Source organism: Dermacentor albipictus, unplaced genomic scaffold (genome assembly GCF_038994185.2).
Source record: "Dermacentor albipictus isolate Rhodes 1998 colony unplaced genomic scaffold, USDA_Dalb.pri_finalv2 scaffold_146, whole genome shotgun sequence".
In the NCBI taxonomy this organism is placed as follows: domain Eukaryota; kingdom Metazoa; phylum Arthropoda; class Arachnida; order Ixodida; family Ixodidae; genus Dermacentor; species Dermacentor albipictus.
In genome coordinates this window covers 77,501-95,000 of record NW_027225700.1, presented here as the reverse complement: position 1 = coordinate 95,000, position 17,500 = coordinate 77,501, and the positions used below count along the sequence as shown (strand labels likewise).

Sequence of the window (17,500 nt, the reverse complement as noted above, 5' to 3'; positions counted from 1 at the left end):
CAGCTGCGGTGACGTGAGCGAGCGACCAGCTCTGGAGCTCGACGTACTCCGAAGGCAAACAACGCAAATTGCGATCGCTTCCGACTCTCTCGCAAAGGTGCGCGCTACAAGGCAACAGACGTTCGCGCCTCGAGCTTGGACCGCTCTTTCCCTGCAGGTATCCGACTCCATCCTGCGGCGGTCTTGCCAGAGGCGCGCACTCGTCACGCTGCAGTAGTAATGCCTCGTTTCCGTCTCTTCGAAGATTTGGCACGACGGCTCGCCACCGTCTCCTTCTCGTGAGGTTGCTGGCGCGTGGCTTCAGCGCTCAACGTACTGTCCATGATGCCGACGCGGTCAAAACGAGTCGACGGACGCACGTTCCCTGTGCGCCGAAGGCTCTCTTGATATGTGATCCGACCCTCAGACAGACGAAGCCAAGGGAAGACCCAAGGCCGCAATGTGCGTTCAAAGAATCAGTGCTCAGTGTGTCCTGCAATTCACACCAAGTCTCGCAGCTGGCTGCGTTCTTCATCGACCCGAGAACCGAGTGATCCACCGCTTAGAGTCGTGAAAAATAGTTTGTTCAATTCAGTACAGTACAACCAGTGTTTCAGGCACGTGGCGTCTCCCTGTGTGTGGTTTCGAAGAGCGCCTTTCGGCGTGCGCTACTCCTGTTTCGCTCTTTCGTTCGGCGGTCACGCGTTTCCGCATGACCGCTGCTGATCCAACAGCCTACTCGAGACGAAAGACAAGAGCTTGGCGCGCGCGTACTCGCGCAGCTCTCCAAAGCCACTCGGCCAGTGCCAGGGACGGCTCTCTGCGCCGGAGCCACAACAAGTCTACTTGAGGCGGAAGACGAAGCCAGCAAGGGCCTGGCCGCAAGTGCGTTCGAATACGGGATTACAGTCCCTCGTCTGTCCGTACTTCCTCTTTCGACGTGCGGCGCCTTCCCAAAGCGCACAAGTCCGCAAACCGCAGAACGCTTCCGACGTAGCAAAGCCGCGTTTCCTTCGGTACTTCGCAGCAACGCCGCCTTTCCCTCGGCGGCGGGCAAATAGCCTGCAGACGTCGTCGCATTGAACCGCGAACTCGACACCTCGCGCGTCACGAGCGGGAGCCGACCGGCAGCCTCCGGCCCTTTCGGGCGCGGTGGAATTTGCCGCGGAGGACGGGAGAGTGCTTTAGGCCACGGTTCCTTCCGTACTTGGCAGCCGCACCCTCAATACCGCCGGTTCCATGACCGACCGAGCGCCGCACCGTTCCTTTAGTACTTGGGCAGCAACAAAGTCGGGTCGTTACTCCACACTCGCCGCAGGAAGCGACCGGCAGCCGCCAGCCTTTTCAGACTCGGCAGCGTTTGCCGCGGAGGACGGGAGAGCGCTCGCACCACGGTTCCGTGTGTACTAAGCGGCAGCGGCATTAGCTCTCGACCGTCAGTTCCTTGACCGACCGCACGCTTCGCCGTTCCCCTCGTACTGGGCAAGAGCAGCAGGTCGGGTCGTCTTACTCCCATTCCGCGCAAGAGTGCCGAGGCGGACTTCAGAAAGCCCACCCAACAGTGTGCGTTACGCCGTTTCTACCCGCGGGCGCGGCCAAGCCAACCGTCCAAGGTTGCAGCCGGCGTCCACTGGGCGCAACAAATTTGGCACGGGGCGCCCTTCGAAATTCGGGCAATCCCCGGCATGTTCGGGTATAGCCGTCCCCGCGTCCAAGCGGGGCCAGCGGCGGAAAGCGTCGGGCGCAGCGAGCTGCTTCACCCACACGGGGTAGAAACAATGGCGCTCGTCACCCTCGAACAATCCGGTAATGATCCTTCCGCAGGTTCACCTACGGAAACCTTGTTACGACTTTTACTTCCTCTAAATGATCAAGTTTGGTCATCTTTCCAACAGACCGGCGCAACCGAAAGGCCGCGCCGGACATCGGTCCGAAGACCTCACTAAATCATTCAATCGGTAGTAGCGACGGGCGGTGTGTACAAAGGGCAGGGACGTAATCAACGCGAGCTTATGACTCGCGCTTACTGGGAATTCCTCGTTCAAGGGGAACAATTGCAAGCCCCTATCCCAATCACGAAAGAAGTTCCACGGGTTACCCAGTCTTTTCAGACAGGGATAAAGACACGCTGCTTCCTTCAGTGTAGCGCGCGTGCGGCCCCGGACATCTAAGGGCATCACAGACCTGTTATTGCTCTGTTTCGTGCGGCTAGGAGCCGCTTGTCCCTCTAAGAAGGTTGTAAGGTGCTGGGAACCCCGCACCTATTTAATAGGCTAGAGTCTCGTTCGTTATCGGAATTAACCAGACAAATCGCTCCACCAACTAAGAACGGCCATGCACCACCATCCACCGAATCAAGAAAGAGCTCTCAATCTGTCAATCCTCCCAGTGTCCGGGCCGGGTAAGTTTTCCCGTGTTGAGTCAAATTAAGCCGCAGGCTCCACTCCTGGTGGTGCCCTTCCGTCAATTCCTTTAAGTTTCAGCTTTGCAACCATACTTCCCCCGGAACCCAAACACTTTGGTTTCCCGGAAGCTGCCCGCCGAGTCATTTGAGTAACTCAGGCGGATCGCTGGTTGGCATCGTTTATGGTCAGAACTAGGGCGGTATCTGATCGCCTTCGAACCTCTGACTTTCGTTCTTGATCAAAGAAAACATTCTTGGCAAATGCTTTCGCAGTAGTTCGTCTTGCGACGGTCCAAGAATTTCACCTCTAGCGCCGCAATACGAATGCCCCCGTCTGTCCCTCTTAATCATTACCTCGTATTCCAAAAACCAACAGAACAGAAACGAGGTCTTGTTCTATTATTCCATGCAAGTTTATTCAGGCGACTCGCCTGCGTTGAGCACTCTAATTTTTTCAAAGTAAAAGCACCGGCCTTCTCGAGGCACACAATGAAGTGCACCAAGAAAGGACCGGCATGATGTTCAGTCCGAGCCGTCGCATCGGGTAGATGCACTACTCGTCTGGAACTGAGATCCAACTACGAGCTTTTTAACCGCAGCAGCTTTAGTATACGCTATTGGAGCTGGAATTACCGCGGCTGCTGGCACCAGACTTGCCCTCCAATTGATCCTCGTTAAAGGATTTAGAGTGTACTCATTTCAATTACGGGGCCTCAAAAGAGTCCCGTATTGTTATTTTTCGTCACTACCTCCCCGTGCCGGGAGTGGGTAATTTGCGCGCCTGCTGCCTTCCTTGGATGTGGTAGCCGTTTCTCAGGCTCCCTCTCCGGAATCGAACCCTGATTCTCCGTTACCCGTAACAACCATGGTAAGCAAGTAACCTACCATCGAAAGTTGATAAGGCAGACACTTGAAAGAAACGTCGCCGGCTCGTGGCCATGCGATCAGCACAAAGTTATCCAGAGTCACCACACAATACGGGCCGAAACCCGATCGATCTTGGTCTAATAAAAGCACCCGTCGCCCAAAGGGCTTCAGGCTCACTGCATGTATTAGCTCTAGAATTGCCACAGTTATCCAAGTAGGAAGAAACGATCTAAGGAACCATAACTGATTTAATGAGCCATTCGCGGTTTCGCCTTATTTCGGCATGTACTTAGACATGCATGGCTTAATCTTTGAGACAAGCATATGATTACTGGCAGGATCAACCAGGTAATCGTTCAACTGCGCGTCCCGCCTGTCAAGCAGGCCGGACGCCGTTTTTGCGATGCCGAGGCCACCTTCAGGCGCCCCAGCACGCTTCGTTCTTGCAAAGAGTAGCACTTTGCACAGTCCGAGACGACGGCGTTCGAGCTCGCTACGGCGCCCTCCCCGAAGGGCCGGGTATCGCCACGCGGCAAGAAGCACGCAACATTCTCGATAGACTGGTTGTGTCGACTCGATCACGGCTTGCGGTTTCTCTTGAGCCCGCAGCACAGGTGGACCGACCGACACTTGCAACGTAGCCGAGACGGCAAAGCCGCCAGGCGACGGGTCACGCCCGCGCCTTCGGCGCTTTCGCATTTGACTCGTCCGAGGACGATGCGGAACACAACTCGATATCGTGGAGAAAGCGTCGTCCGACAACCAGCCCCTAACGCATCAAGCGGATGAGGCTGCAGACGTCAGCTGTGGGATCCACGGGAGCGATACCGGGGACACGCTTGACGGGCACGAAGCCCGCCGCATATCAAACACCCAGGTCGCTTTTGGGGGCGACTGCTCTCTGGGACCCCCATATAATAGCAGCGATAAGTTCCCAAATCTCCATGGGGCCGTACTCGTGCCACTTTCGACGAGCGTTTGGCGAAAATCGTGCCGCCTCGCAGCGCCGCGAGCGAGATGGAAAGCTTACGTCGGCAGCGCAATGCCGAAGTCGTGAAAGCGCAGCGCGTCGACCGAATGCGCGAACGGCAATCTCTCGCCTATGGACAGCGCGGTTTCCAGAACAATCGCCTTTCTGTGCCCCTACGGGGCCGCACGCTAGCGCGGCCCTTTCGCCGTTTCCGAGCACGAGTGCGACCGGCGCGGGCGGCGTGCTCGACACCCCGGCTGACGCCGTTTCGGACTTTGTCTCTTCGCGCGCTCGCGCCAACGCCGCGGCAAAACGACGACCTCTGCGCGGTTCTTTCCCGGTTCCCGGCGTGCTATAGTGCAGCCAGCCGGACGGTGGCGACGACTCAGTCGCGGCCGTGCGGTGGCTTGTACGCCAAAGTTGCGTGACGGGCGTCGAGCTCCCGCCGCGGCCCGGCTCAGGTGGTTTCGGACTTCTGTCTCTTCCGAGCGCTCGCGTCGTCGTGGGCACGATTCTCGAGTGCGGAGCGGTGCGCGGACACCACCACGAACACGCGCAAGCCGAAAACGGCACTACGGTACAACGTCGGCCAGGGCGGTACGGCCCCCTTATGTGAGCAGCGATAAGTGACCAGATCTCCACGGGGCCGTACTCGTGCGACAAGGCGGCGTACTGCGCCGAGCCGAGCGCCAATATTTGGCCTTGGCACGGCCGATTTGAGCTCTCGCGATCGCCGCGGTACCGCCGCTCACCGATTCAAGGCACGCTAGCGCGGCCCCTTCGCCATTTTTCGAGTAAGAGTGCGAAAAGCGCGCGCGGCGTGCTCGTCGCCCCGGCTGACGTAGTCTCGGACTTAGTCTCGCTCACGCCGCCCCGGCTGACGTCGTCTCGGACTTAGTCGCGCTCACACCGCCCCGGCTCACGTGGTTTCGGACTTCCGTCTCTTCCGAGCGCTCGCGTCGTCGTGGGCACGATTCTCGAGTGCGGAGCGGTGCGCGGACACCACCACGAACACGCGCAAGCCGAAAATGGCACTACGGTACAACGTCGGCCAGGGCGGTACGGCCCCCTTATATGAGCAGCGATAAGTGACCAGATCTCCACGGGGCCGTACTCGTGCGACAAGGCGGCGTACTGCGCCGAGCCGAGCGCCAATATTTGGCCTTGGCACGGCCGATTTGAGCTCTCGCGATCGCCGCGGTACCGCCGCTCACCGATTCAAGGCACGCTAGCGCGGCCCCTTCGCCATTTTTCGAGTAAGAGTGCGAAAAGCGCGCGCGGCGTGCTCGTCGCCCCGGCTGACGTAGTCTCGGACTTAGTCTCGCTCACGCCGCCCCGGCTGACGTCGTCTCGGACTTAGTCGCGCTCACACCGCCCCGGCTCACGTGGTTTCGGACTTTCGTCTCTTCCGAGCGCTCGCGTCGTCGTGGGCACGATTCTCGAGTGCGGAGCGGTGCGCGGACACCACCACGAACACGCGCAAGCCGAAAACGGCACTACGGTACAACGTCGGCCAGGGCGGTACGGCCCCTTATAAGAGCAGCGATAAGTGACCAGACCTCCACGGGGCCGTACTCGTGCGACAAGGCGGCGTACTGCGCCGAGCCGAGCGCCAATATTTGGCTTTGGCACGGCCGATTTGAGCTCTCGCGATCGCCGCGGTACCGCCGCTCACCGATTCAAGGCACGCTAGCGCGGCCCCTTCGCCATTTTTCGAGTAAGAGTGGGAAAAGCGCGCGCGGCGTGCTCGACGCCCCGGCTGACGTCGTCTCGGACTTGGTCGACGCCCCGGCTGACGTAGTCTCGGACTTAGTCTCGCTCACGCCGCCCCGGCTGACGTCGTCTCGGACTTAGTCGCGCTCACACCGCCCCGGCTCACGTGGTTTCGGACTTTCGTCTCTTCCGAGCGCTCGCGTCGTCGTGGGCACGATTCTCGAGTGCGGAGCGGTGCGCGGACACCACCACGAACACGCGCAAGCCGAAAACGGCACTACGGTACAACGTCGGCCAGGGCGGTACGGCCCCTTATAAGAGCAGCGATAAGTGACCAGACCTCCACGGGGCCGTACTCGTGCGACAAGGCGGCGTACTGCGCCGAGCCGAGCGCCAATATTTGGCTTTGGCACGGCCGATTTGAGCTCTCGCGATCGCCGCGGTACCGCCGCTCACCGATTCAAGGCACGCTAGCGCGGCCCCTTCGCCATTTTTCGAGTAAGAGTGGGAAAAGCGCGCGCGGCGTGCTCGACGCCCCGGCTGACGTCGTCTCGGACTTGGTCGACGCCCCGGCTGACGTAGTCTCGGACTTAGTCTCGCTCACGCCGCCCCGGCTGACGTCGTCTCGGACTTAGTCGCGCTCACACCGCCCCGGCTCACGTGGTTTCGGACTTGCGTCTCTTCCGAGCGCTCGCGTCGTCGTGGGCACGATTCTCGAGTGCGGAGCGGTGCGCGGACACCACCACGAACACGCGCAAGCCGAAAACGGCACTACGGTACAACGTCGGCCAGGGCGGTACGGCCCCTTATAAGAGCAGCGATAAGTGACCAGACCTCCACGGGGCCGTACTCGTGCGACAAGGCGGCGTACTGCGCCGAGCCGAGCGCCAATATTTGGCCTTGGCACGGCCGATTTGAGCTCTCGCGATCGCCGCGGTACCGCCGCTCACCGATTCAAGGCACGCTAGCGCGGCCCCTTCGCCATTTTTCGAGTAAGAGTGGGAAAAGCGACCGCGGCGTGCTCGACGCCCCGGCTGACGTCGTCTCGGACTTAGTCGACGCCCCGGCTGACGTAGTCTCGGACTTGGTCTCGCTCACGCCGCCCCGGCTGACGTAGTCTCGGACTTGGTCTCGCTCACGCCGCCCCGGCTGACGTCGTCTCGGACTTAGTCGCGCTCACACCGCCCCGGCTCACGTGGCTTCGGACTTGGTCTCTTCGAGCGCTCGCAGCCAGGTCGGGGCCGACGCCGACGTCTGCGTGGGGCTTCAACGATTCCCGGCGCGACGCAATGCAACTGCGCGCAGGATGCCAGCGACTCCGCCGTGGCCGTGCGGCGGTGTACACGCAGAAGTTTCGTGAAGGGGTATCGAGCTCCCGCCGCCCCGGCGGACGTGGTTTCGGACTTTAGCGCTCGCAGCGATCTCGCGGCGATCGCTGACGTCTGCGCGGTTTCAGGTGTGCTACGATGCAGCAGTCTGCCGCACGACAATTTACGGAAGCGAGTGCATTCCGCCCCGGCGGACGCGGCAGCGGACTTTGTGCCTGCGGGAGTGCTCTTGTTGCTGTAAAATTTGAACGGGTGCAGCTGCGCGAAGCAAGTGTACACATTTTCTCTCTCTCTCTCTCTCTCTCTGCCTCTGAGGCGACTGTAATTTTAATTTAAATGCAATTGGAGGCGGGAGCAACCTGATGAGAGTAGGCGGACTTCGGCACACCTTGTAGTTTAGAAATTGTTTTCAAGCTTTGAGGACATACACAATCGCGCCATCTGCTTTCCCCGTCTCTTTGGCACTTCATAGTGTGTGCAGCATGCTCTGCATTCCAAAGAAACGCGCCTGTTTCTCCCCCTCTCTCACGTTCTTCTTGTCTTTCTTGCTGCTCTTGTGAGAAGTTGCTATGCTCTTTACTCGCTGTAAAATAGAATGCTTGCGCGAGCCAACAACTTGCGTGTCTTTCTTTTTTTTTGTTGTTGTTGTTTTTTTCTCTCTTCCCAAGACGTTTCTGCCATTATTCACTAGCTCTCGTTCTTAGTATGCAACGGAGCGTTAGCTCGCGCCATCTACCTTTCTTTCTGTATGGCGAAGGCCGTAGGTTTTCCTAGTTCCGCACACAGATGGCGCGGATGCGTTTTCGCGCCAGTTTCGAACGACCTCGCTGTACACATGTTTCTCATTTAAAAGTTTCAAAGGGGCTTGCGAAAGGGCGTGGTCCTTTTTTCTTGCGCAAGGCTGAGCTTTCCAGCTGTGCTTAAGCTATGCTAGCATGTGTGCGTATGTGTGTGTGTGTGTGTGTGTGTGTGTGTGTGTGTGTGTGCGTGCGCGCGCGCGCGTGCGTGCGCGTGCATATGTGTGCGTGTGTGTGTATACACGCACACGGTAAAGATGATGGGGTAGCGCTATTTCTTTCTTTCTTTCTTTCTTTTTTAACAACACCTGTGCTCCACATGGCGATCTTCCTGCCCTCTATGTTTCCGGTTGGAAGGAGTGCGCAGCCTTTTCTATATTTATTTATTTTTTTTTTTTCATTCTCTTTCATTCGTACATGAGGCGCGCTACCTAATTCTAGCGGTCGAATCGACACGTTGCAATCCGTCCCGGCCTGTGCCGTATGAAAACTTTCAGTGGGCCTTGCGGTAAATAAAAGGAAATGAGGGAAATGCGCGTAGTGTATTACACTTGCGCACGGGCTTGAAACGAAGGCCTCAAAGAAAGCCGCCTTGAGCGGTCGCATTCAGACGGAAGTAAGCATTCCCCTTGCGCGTGTTTTCCGCTCGCCTGTTCCGTTTTCTACGAGGTTGCCTTCGTTGGTTTTGCCTTGCGAACAAGCTTGCGCTCGGGTCTCGTTTCTACGCGACGGCGTTTCGTTAACAGTGAAAGACTGAGGCGTCGCGAGTTGATTCGCGAGATAGAGAGCATAGAGTCTCTAGACGGGCTGGGTTTTATAAGATTGCCCACGCTGTTGCTGAGGTTACCAATGTCGCCAGGGCACCCACAAGGCAGTGGTACAATGGAGTGAAGTGAAAGACATCGCTTCTCGGCCTTTTGGCTAAGATCAAAGTGTGAGTATTTAGTATCTGGTCTTCCCGGCACCTGGGACCGCCCCTGGTCCCAAGTGTGCCCGTTCGAGTGTGCACGAGACCTGTTTTCGGGGCCCGGACCGGATCCTGGACCCACCTGCCCGGTTCTGCACCACCTCCGGGACCCGGCAGAGGACCGTTCCTGCACCGCCTCCGGGACTGGCCCTTTTGGACCCAGACCCGGCCTGCTGTCACACCACCACCAGGATCGGCCCTCCCACATCGGGCCCTGGACCCTGGCTGCACTGCCTCCAGGACCGGCCCACCGGAATCTGGCCCTGGCTCGCGGGGACACCGTCTCGGTTCACACGGAGTGAGCTGCCCCTGGGCTCCACTGATCTGGAGCCGAGCTGCCGTGGGTTGCTGCTGGGACACCATCAGCGACCCGGCGGACCACCAATGACCCAGGAGCCTGCAAGGACCTCTTCGCGGCCCTCTGCAAGCATCGTGGACGGCCGAGGTACCAGCAGCTCCCGCTGAACCTCGACCACAACAGGACTACAAGCTACCAGAGTGCAGAGGCGTCTTTCGCCATCTGCACACCATCTGTCAACAAGGGCGAGCCTCCTACCTTGGTGGCAACCAGCGCCTCTACGGCCATGGCCCCCGAGAAGGACACCATCACTCGTGAGACCCCCCTGAGGGAGAACTGTTTTCTGTTTAATGCACCGAACGGTGACGTGTCAGTTGATGACCTTATAGATGCAATCGAACTAACGGCAGGCGATGATAGTGTGTTGGGACTCCAACACATGGGCGGAACGAAGTTCCTCGTTTGCGTGCGCACAACCGCACAGGCAACCAGGTTGATGGTGGCTGAGGGTTTTCGAGTTAATCACGTAAAGGTACCAGTAGAAGCAGTGGGACCACCAACCACGTTTGTGAATGTATATAGACTTCCTATGTACATTCCCGACGAGGCCCTACTATTCGCACTACAGCCATATGGCAAAGTAAAGGGTGTGTCGCACTCCAGCGTCCTCAGCCATCACAACAAGTTAAACGGCATTCGAGTGGTCAGGATGGAAATGAGTAGGCCAGTGCCTAATTTCATGACCATTCAGAGCCACCGCGTGATGTTTGAATACCGTGGCATGCGTCGGGTTTGTGCAAGGTGTGGCAGTGATGGGCATATGGCAACAGCGTGCACATCACCATATTGCAAGCGCTGTGGCACATTCGGCCACGAAACAGAAACGTGTGTAGAAGAGTGTAAACGGTGTGGCGGACAACATGCCACGAAAGCTTGCTTCCGGAAAAAATCCTACCTGGCAGCGGCCCGTGGACCTCCATCCTCCGATGCCGCGAGTTTATTCCGAGAAACCATACAGTCCCCCACCTTGCACAAACTTGAGCCTCTTCAATCTAACCTAGAGGTACTTAAACCACGTACCATGCCAAGGGCTACAAGTCCAAATAGTTACTGGGATGCACGCGATACCAGCGACATGGACAAAACAAATGATCAGTCTAGTCGTACCGCATCTGATAGTGTAGATGTTGAAGAACTTGACAACACGACAACAGACACTGAGGTGTCTCCAACCCAAACGGATGACGTCACATCGGACGCCCCAACATCGGCATCGCAGTCTTCGGCCTCTCAAGCTGATGAAAACAAAAAAGATGCAAAAGAACTCCTACGTTGCAAGAAAAAATACAGTGTCGAAAACAGTCAAGACCAACCCACAACGGCAAAGGGCTCGCATACAACTCCCAAGGAGTCTTCAACCACAGTGAAACCAGTCACAAGTGATGAACCTACGTCAGTTACCACAACAGTAAGCGACGCCCACACGGTTCCTGAAACAATTTCACCGAAAGGAAAAGCAGCCAAACCGATTGCAAACACACCAGACCCTAGCGGAATGCATGACGATCGATCAAAACAAAAGAAAGAAAGACGACGATCGAGATCTAACAGAAGGACAAAAGAAGGAAAGCATAGCCTCGACAAGGACAAATCAAGCGATACAGAACCTCATCACCCAAGCACATCTCGTCGCATCACGAGCAGTGATAGTGACGTAACCCTCAGGATACACTCAAAAAAACCTAGGACACTCTCGCCTAAACAGGCTGAAGGGTCCTCTTCAAGTGATGAAGACATGAGAGATTAACCACATGGTTGCCTGTAGCATGCCTTAATGCTATAGCAACCTATATGCCTTCACTTCTTCCTGACAATTGACTTAATCATCACCTAAAATCAGAGAAATGGCTACACTTCATTGTATGTCATACAATGTTAGAGGTATTAGGAACATTGACAAACAAAAACAATTAATAAGATTCGCCAAAGAACAAGAAATCGACATCCTCTTCCTTCAGGAAACGAACTTTAGGACTCCACAGGACGTAAAGACTTTCAAAGAGCTACATGGTATTGATGGTTATTTCTCTTTAACAAACAGTAAAGCTTGCGGCACTGGTATCATTTTCATTTCGAATAGGTACCGCAGTCGCGCGTTTTGTTCAGGTGACACAAAAGGGCGTGTGGTATATGTAGATCTTTACTTAGGAGGTCGGAAAACTCGTATCATTAATCTTTATGCACCTGTAACTAGAAGTTTAACTAATGACTTTTTCCGTGAACTATGGGACTACATACCTAGTCATTCGCAAAGTATTTTAGTCGGCGACTTCAATTGCGTCATCGACAGCGACAGAGATATCCGAGGCCCTGGACGTGGACGTTCAACGTATCACGCGAAAGAGCTAAAAAATTTGCTTGACCACCACAACATGTCCGATGCGTGGGTCTGGTCCCATGGTGCTTCGTTTACTAGTACAAGAACTTGTGGGCACACAGAAAGCCGACTAGATAGGGTTTACTTATCACCGTATCTGCTAAAGGACCTTGTGGAGATTCGAACAATACAAGGACCAACGGGACAAAAACCTTTTAGTGATCATAATCCGGTATTATTCTATCTTCGTGGAATGGAAGGACAACCATACCACACAGAACTATGGCGTATGGACCCTAATTTGCTGCACGAGCAAGAGGACATTGACTGGATAAAACGGCGATTACAAACAAGTTTGGAGCAGAACAACAATGGAGAGTGGGATGACCTAAAAGAAGAATGGAAACGAATTCTCATTGAAGCTGGTCAAAATCGAAAAAGAAGACAAACCAAAAACCTTAACGAAATCCTCAGAAGAATAAGAATTATTGAGAGGGGAGGAGATATGACTTGCTGTATGCAAGAGTATGTAGACTGCTTACGGCACAAATATAAAGCACATCTGACAAAAACCAAAGATTTTGAGAGATCACAAATCGACAACCAGAATGCTCGTTCGGCCGACGTGGAGGACAGGACACGGTATCCCATCCGTAACAGAAACCCCACAAGGATTGATAAAATAAGACTAAATAATGGTACTATTTCCACAGACCTAGAATTCATCACTGAAGAATTCCTAGGACATTTTCAAAAAATTTTGCAAGAAGAACACCCAAATCAACAACACAGCATCCCCGAACTATTAGGTAACCTCCCCCAAATAAGCGACGAAAGCAAAGAGCTTCTCTGTGCACCAACAACGAAACAAGAGGTATTCAATATACTAAAAAAAATGACACACAAATCGGCACCTGGTCCGGACGGAATTTTGACCGGCTTTTACTTTACCTTCTTTGACGTAATTGGTTCGAAACTAGTACAAACCCTGAATCATCTCATTCAACATAAAGAAAAACCACCATCGTTCGCCAAAGGACGAATCATACTGTTACCTAAACCCAATAGTGATGCATTAGACGTTAACAGCTGGAGACCAATAACACTGCTCAACACTGATTACAAAGTGGGAACAACGTTGCTTGCGCACAGACTCAGCGACATACTACCTGAGGTGATATCCGACTATCAAGCAGCATCAGTCCCCGGAAGATCCATTTATGCCTCTCTTATAACCACCAGAGACACATTTGCATACGCAAAACAAAAAGAGTGTAAAGGCATATTCATCTCAGTGGATCAAGAAAAAGCATTTGACCGCGTGAGGCATCAGTACATATATAACACCATGGAAAAATTTGGACTTCCGACCGCATTTGTTGACATTATCAAAACCTTATACAATGGTATGACTAGTGAAATCCAAATCAATAACTTTGTTACAGAAACTTTCGTAGTGACTAGAGGGGTTCGGCAGGGATGCAGCCTATCACCAGGACTCTTTGTCTTATCCTTGGATCCCCTATTACGAGCTGTGGAACACAATAGCAGAATTAGGGGTTTCCCATTACCAGGCAAACAAGAAATCAAAATAGCAGCCTTTGCGGACGACATCTCCCTATTTTTGAAAAATGAAGATAGCTACTACGCCTTTCTGAGCAATTTTGAAGAATATGCGACTGCATCCGGAGCCAAAATAAACCACCAGAAAAGCAAAGCTCTGTGCTTTGGCCCACCCGGCAGCATTACAATACAAGATGTACAAAATGTCGAAGCAGTTAAAGTCCTTGGCATTTGGTTTGAAGCAGGAGACATCATAGCCAAAACATGGGATGAGCCTTTAAGAAAAGCAGTACAATTCGTGGAGCAAGAGATACACCGGCCGGCGAGTCTGCTGGAAAAAGCAGCATCGGTTAGATCGAAACTGTGCGCCCCAGCCTTTTACGTGGCGAGAGTCACGACCATGCCCAGACTAGTAGCCAGTAAAATAACAACTCTCATTGGACGATACCTATGGAATGATAAACCAGCTCCTGTAAACCAGAACATTATTAGGTTACCAGCATCGAGAGGAGGTTTGGGTATACCCAATGTTGCCCTGATAGCAAAAACCCTGGCCGCGAAAACTGTCATGACATTGATAAATGGACCACAGTACAGAGGAATGCCAGTCTTACGTTATTGGTTAAGCACGTTGGACCAGCATATTACGGACATCAAATGGTATGGCCCAAAATCAGAAATCCCGGCAAAATTTTACAAAACAGTAATCACTACAAAAAAAGCAATAGAAGAAATTTGCCAAGAAAATTCCGTCGAAGACGTCAAACCCATGGACATAAGCTATAAGATGGCCATTCGAGAACTGAAACCCGAAGACACAACCAAGACCACTAACCAAAAATGGAAGTTTTGGAGTGCTACTAACCTCCCACGGGAAATCCAGGACTTTGAATGGAGAAGAAAATGGGCTGTTTTACCGACAAAAGCACGCTTAGCAAAGTTCGGAATCACACAGACGGACCGGTGTCCAAATTGCACTGCGTCGGAAACCCAGCAACACGCTTTCAAAGGCTGTCCTCCTGCAAAAATAATCTGGAAATTGGCCTCGATCTACTTTAAAACTAAACTAAGTAAACCGTACAGGAATAAAAATAATTTTGAAAAATTGCTAACCATAGTAATTATGTTTTGTTTGTGGAAACGGAGAGGAAAAGCGGAAATCACGCGAAAACCACAAAAAGCTGCATACCCGGTACTAAAGAAAATAAGAACAATAATGTGCAATTTTTTAAATGATGACCTAGAGAGCAATGGCATGCAAGCGTTTCTAAAAAAGTGGCATACTAGATTCTGGTTGATACGAAATGATAAAGTGACAACTCCAATTGTCGGATACTGATCTTTAAGCCTTTAAAGGATTACCTAAAACAATGGATCAATCCTAAACATTATATAATTCTTGCAAATAGGATTTCACTAGTGTTTTTGTAATACAGTGTTGACATTGTAACACACGTTCACATTGTATTCATTGTATAAATCACATTGCATGTACACATAAGACCATCTCTATATGTATATATCTTGTGTTTTTTTTGCATTCTAGTAATTAAATGTATTATTGTTTGTATAAGAACATACGACTATTGTATAAGAACACGACTATTGTACGAGAGCAAATAAACTTCTCTTTGTGTAGTATCTGTTCTTATCAGCTTAATATCTGATACGGGTTCTATATGGACCCACGATATTAAACCTATTTTTGGAAGTTGGCGGAGTGCTTGAAGCCTGCTTCACCTCCGCCGCAGGTCGGCCCGGTATTGCACTACCTCCGGGATCGGCCCCCGCTCACTTAGGTGAGACTTCATTCAATCAAAATGAAGAACACAAGCTCGAAGCGAGCACTCACGTGACACGCACCATTCCCATACTATACGCAACGATGACGGTGTTTCTGAACGATTGTCTGCTGTAATGAGCCACTTGGGGGGGGGGGGGGGGGAAGGGTGATTAGCCGTGGGTTTTGCAATCAATGTAAGTCCCACTCAAAGCCAACACTGCATTTTGGAGTTCACTATCGCTTTGATCCGTAAACGACAGCAAGCTCGCCCTGCGAAAATCCGCTGCCCTAGTGGAAGAAAGGTTCCCTATGAAACAAAAATGGAGTGCCCGATTTCCGGCAACATTTTCGCTGCAGTGGGACCGAGCGCCTCGAAAACAAACTTGTCGTATGGCCAAGTGTGGCGAAATATATTCAAGGGTTCAGAGGTGCCTCAGCTTTCCAACCTGTATGTTATGAATACCTGTTGCTACCTTTTCGTCATCATCATCCTGCTGGCTACGACCACTGCAGGGCAAAGACCTCTCCCATTATTCTCCAAGCACCCCGGTCACGTGTAAGCCCGGTCACGGTCGCCGTCTAGTGCCTGCGCCCTTCCTAATCTAATCTGCCCTCCTAAATTTCCGCCACCCCGTGCTACGCTTCCCTTCTCTTGGAATTCAGTCGGTAACCCTTAATTGATGATCTTCCCCCCACATTGCATGCCCTGCGCACGCCCATTTCTTTTTCTTGGTTTAAACTAAGGTGTCATTAGCTCGCGTTTGTTCGCTCACCCCCCGAATCTGCTCTATTCTTATCCCCCGTAGCGCTACACCCATCATTCTTCTTTCCAAAGCTCGTCGCGTCGCCCTCAGTTACCCTTCGGTAATCCTTAAGGTCCTTCGTTGCGGCACTCGCGGCATCTTTCTCATTTAAATAAGGCTATTTCGTTCAGTTTTGGGGGAAAACTCAATGAGCTAGGCGCGATTGTGTCCCCGGCGCCGCTCTCAACAAGATGGCGGCGCCCAGGCTTTTTGCCTGGTGGTTCGGCTTGACGCAGAACACGCCTGCAGGGCAGTGAAGCCGCATTGAAGGGGCAACGAGCGGCGCAGTGAAGCGCATGCTCGGGCGAAAAACGCGAACATCAGCCAAAAATACAACCAAATGGCCAAATACGAATTTCCGTTATGGGAAATTGGAGTTCAGTTGGCGCGTTGCGCTCGCCTAAGGTAAAGAACATAAATGCGAGTGCCACATCAGCCAAGTCAATGCTGAGGATCGCGTATCATTTCTTATTTATTTTTCCCCTTGCCTCCTGGCCTGCGTGGCCCTAGCGCGCATGCCCACGAAAGTAATGCAATAAGGAAAACGCGAAATCATGCGGTGACGGCTGTATCATATCCATTGTGCGTGCTTTGTTCTTTTTGGACTACAGTGGTGTGCGTTATGAGAAAGTTTCAGTGACCAGCGAACCTATATTTAGAACCACATTTACGGTTACTGCTAACAAGCTGCGGGTAGGTGTTTTTTTTTTCTTTCTTTCTTTTTTTCGCTACCAACGATGGGTTATCGCAACCGCGATCGGTTGTGCTAGACGCGTTCTTGCCAAACGTTGGCTCTATACGCGACCCGTGACGCGTGGTCGGCACATTCAAGCAGTCCATTGCAAACCGTTCCAAGAAGAAGGATGCTAGCTCCACGTTCCGCCGGGAGCGCTAGTTCGAAGATTGTACTTTTAGACCCTCGAGGAAGCACCGCCATCCCACGTTTTCTATAACGCGCTAAGACTCAGAGCGACAGCGACCACTTGTCTTTGTCAATATCTCGGACACACTTTTTTTTTTTCTTTAATCCAGATCGTCAGACGAGCCCGCGTTCACGCGCACTCGCTCTCTCCGATAAGCAGGGTAGCTCGGTTGGGGTGTTGTAGGGCCTCGCGCATGCGCTGCTGAGTTCGTCGCTTCGCCGGCCGGTCGACGCTGGCGCGGTACTGGTAATCAACTTCGACGGGCATGGTGAAACGTCACTGTGAAACGTCACGACTAGCAATGCAATGTGTTTGCGAGCAATCGGAGAAATGAGAGAGCCCCTGTAGATTAGTGGAAACGTTCCTCCAAGTATTACGTTTGCAATTTGCGCCTACGAACATGAACTAGACAAAGGAAATGATCTGTAGCCGCCTTCACTTCATAAAATTCCCGTACGAAGAAATTTGCGTGCGCACGTGATCTCCCGCATGAAACCAGACGATAGGTTAATTTTAGCCGTTCATTTCGATTTGCCGAATGTAAACCGGAACACTTTCTCCACGCGCTCTTGAGGTTTGAATGACAATCAATGACATGCTTTTTTTATATATTTTTGTTTGTTCTATCTGGAACCAAAAGAATTCAGAACGCCATTTCAATCTTAGATTCGATTCACGCCTTGCGTTACGTCACCCCTGGCATATCTGATGAACACGCTCTGCTGTTA

The 17,500-nt window shown here is 52.8% G+C and overlaps 2 non-coding genes and 1 pseudogene across 2 annotated transcripts; 1 reads left to right on the top strand and 2 right to left on the bottom strand.

The window, feature by feature from the left end:
- Positions 1-396: 396 nt before the first annotated feature.
- Positions 397-549, bottom strand: LOC139053529 (5.8S ribosomal RNA). Its single transcript, XR_011510543.1, has one exon. It is a non-coding gene; the product is annotated as a 5.8S ribosomal RNA (ribosomal RNA).
- Positions 550-1,786: 1,237 nt separating this feature from the next.
- On the bottom strand, positions 1,787-3,601 carry LOC139053518 (small subunit ribosomal RNA). Its single transcript, XR_011510534.1, has one exon. It is a non-coding gene; the product is annotated as a small subunit ribosomal RNA (ribosomal RNA).
- An 11,283-nt stretch (positions 3,602-14,884) lies between these two features.
- LOC139053512 (U2 spliceosomal RNA) lies at positions 14,885-15,057 on the top strand (annotated as a pseudogene).
- The last annotated feature ends 2,443 nt before the right edge of the window (positions 15,058-17,500 follow it).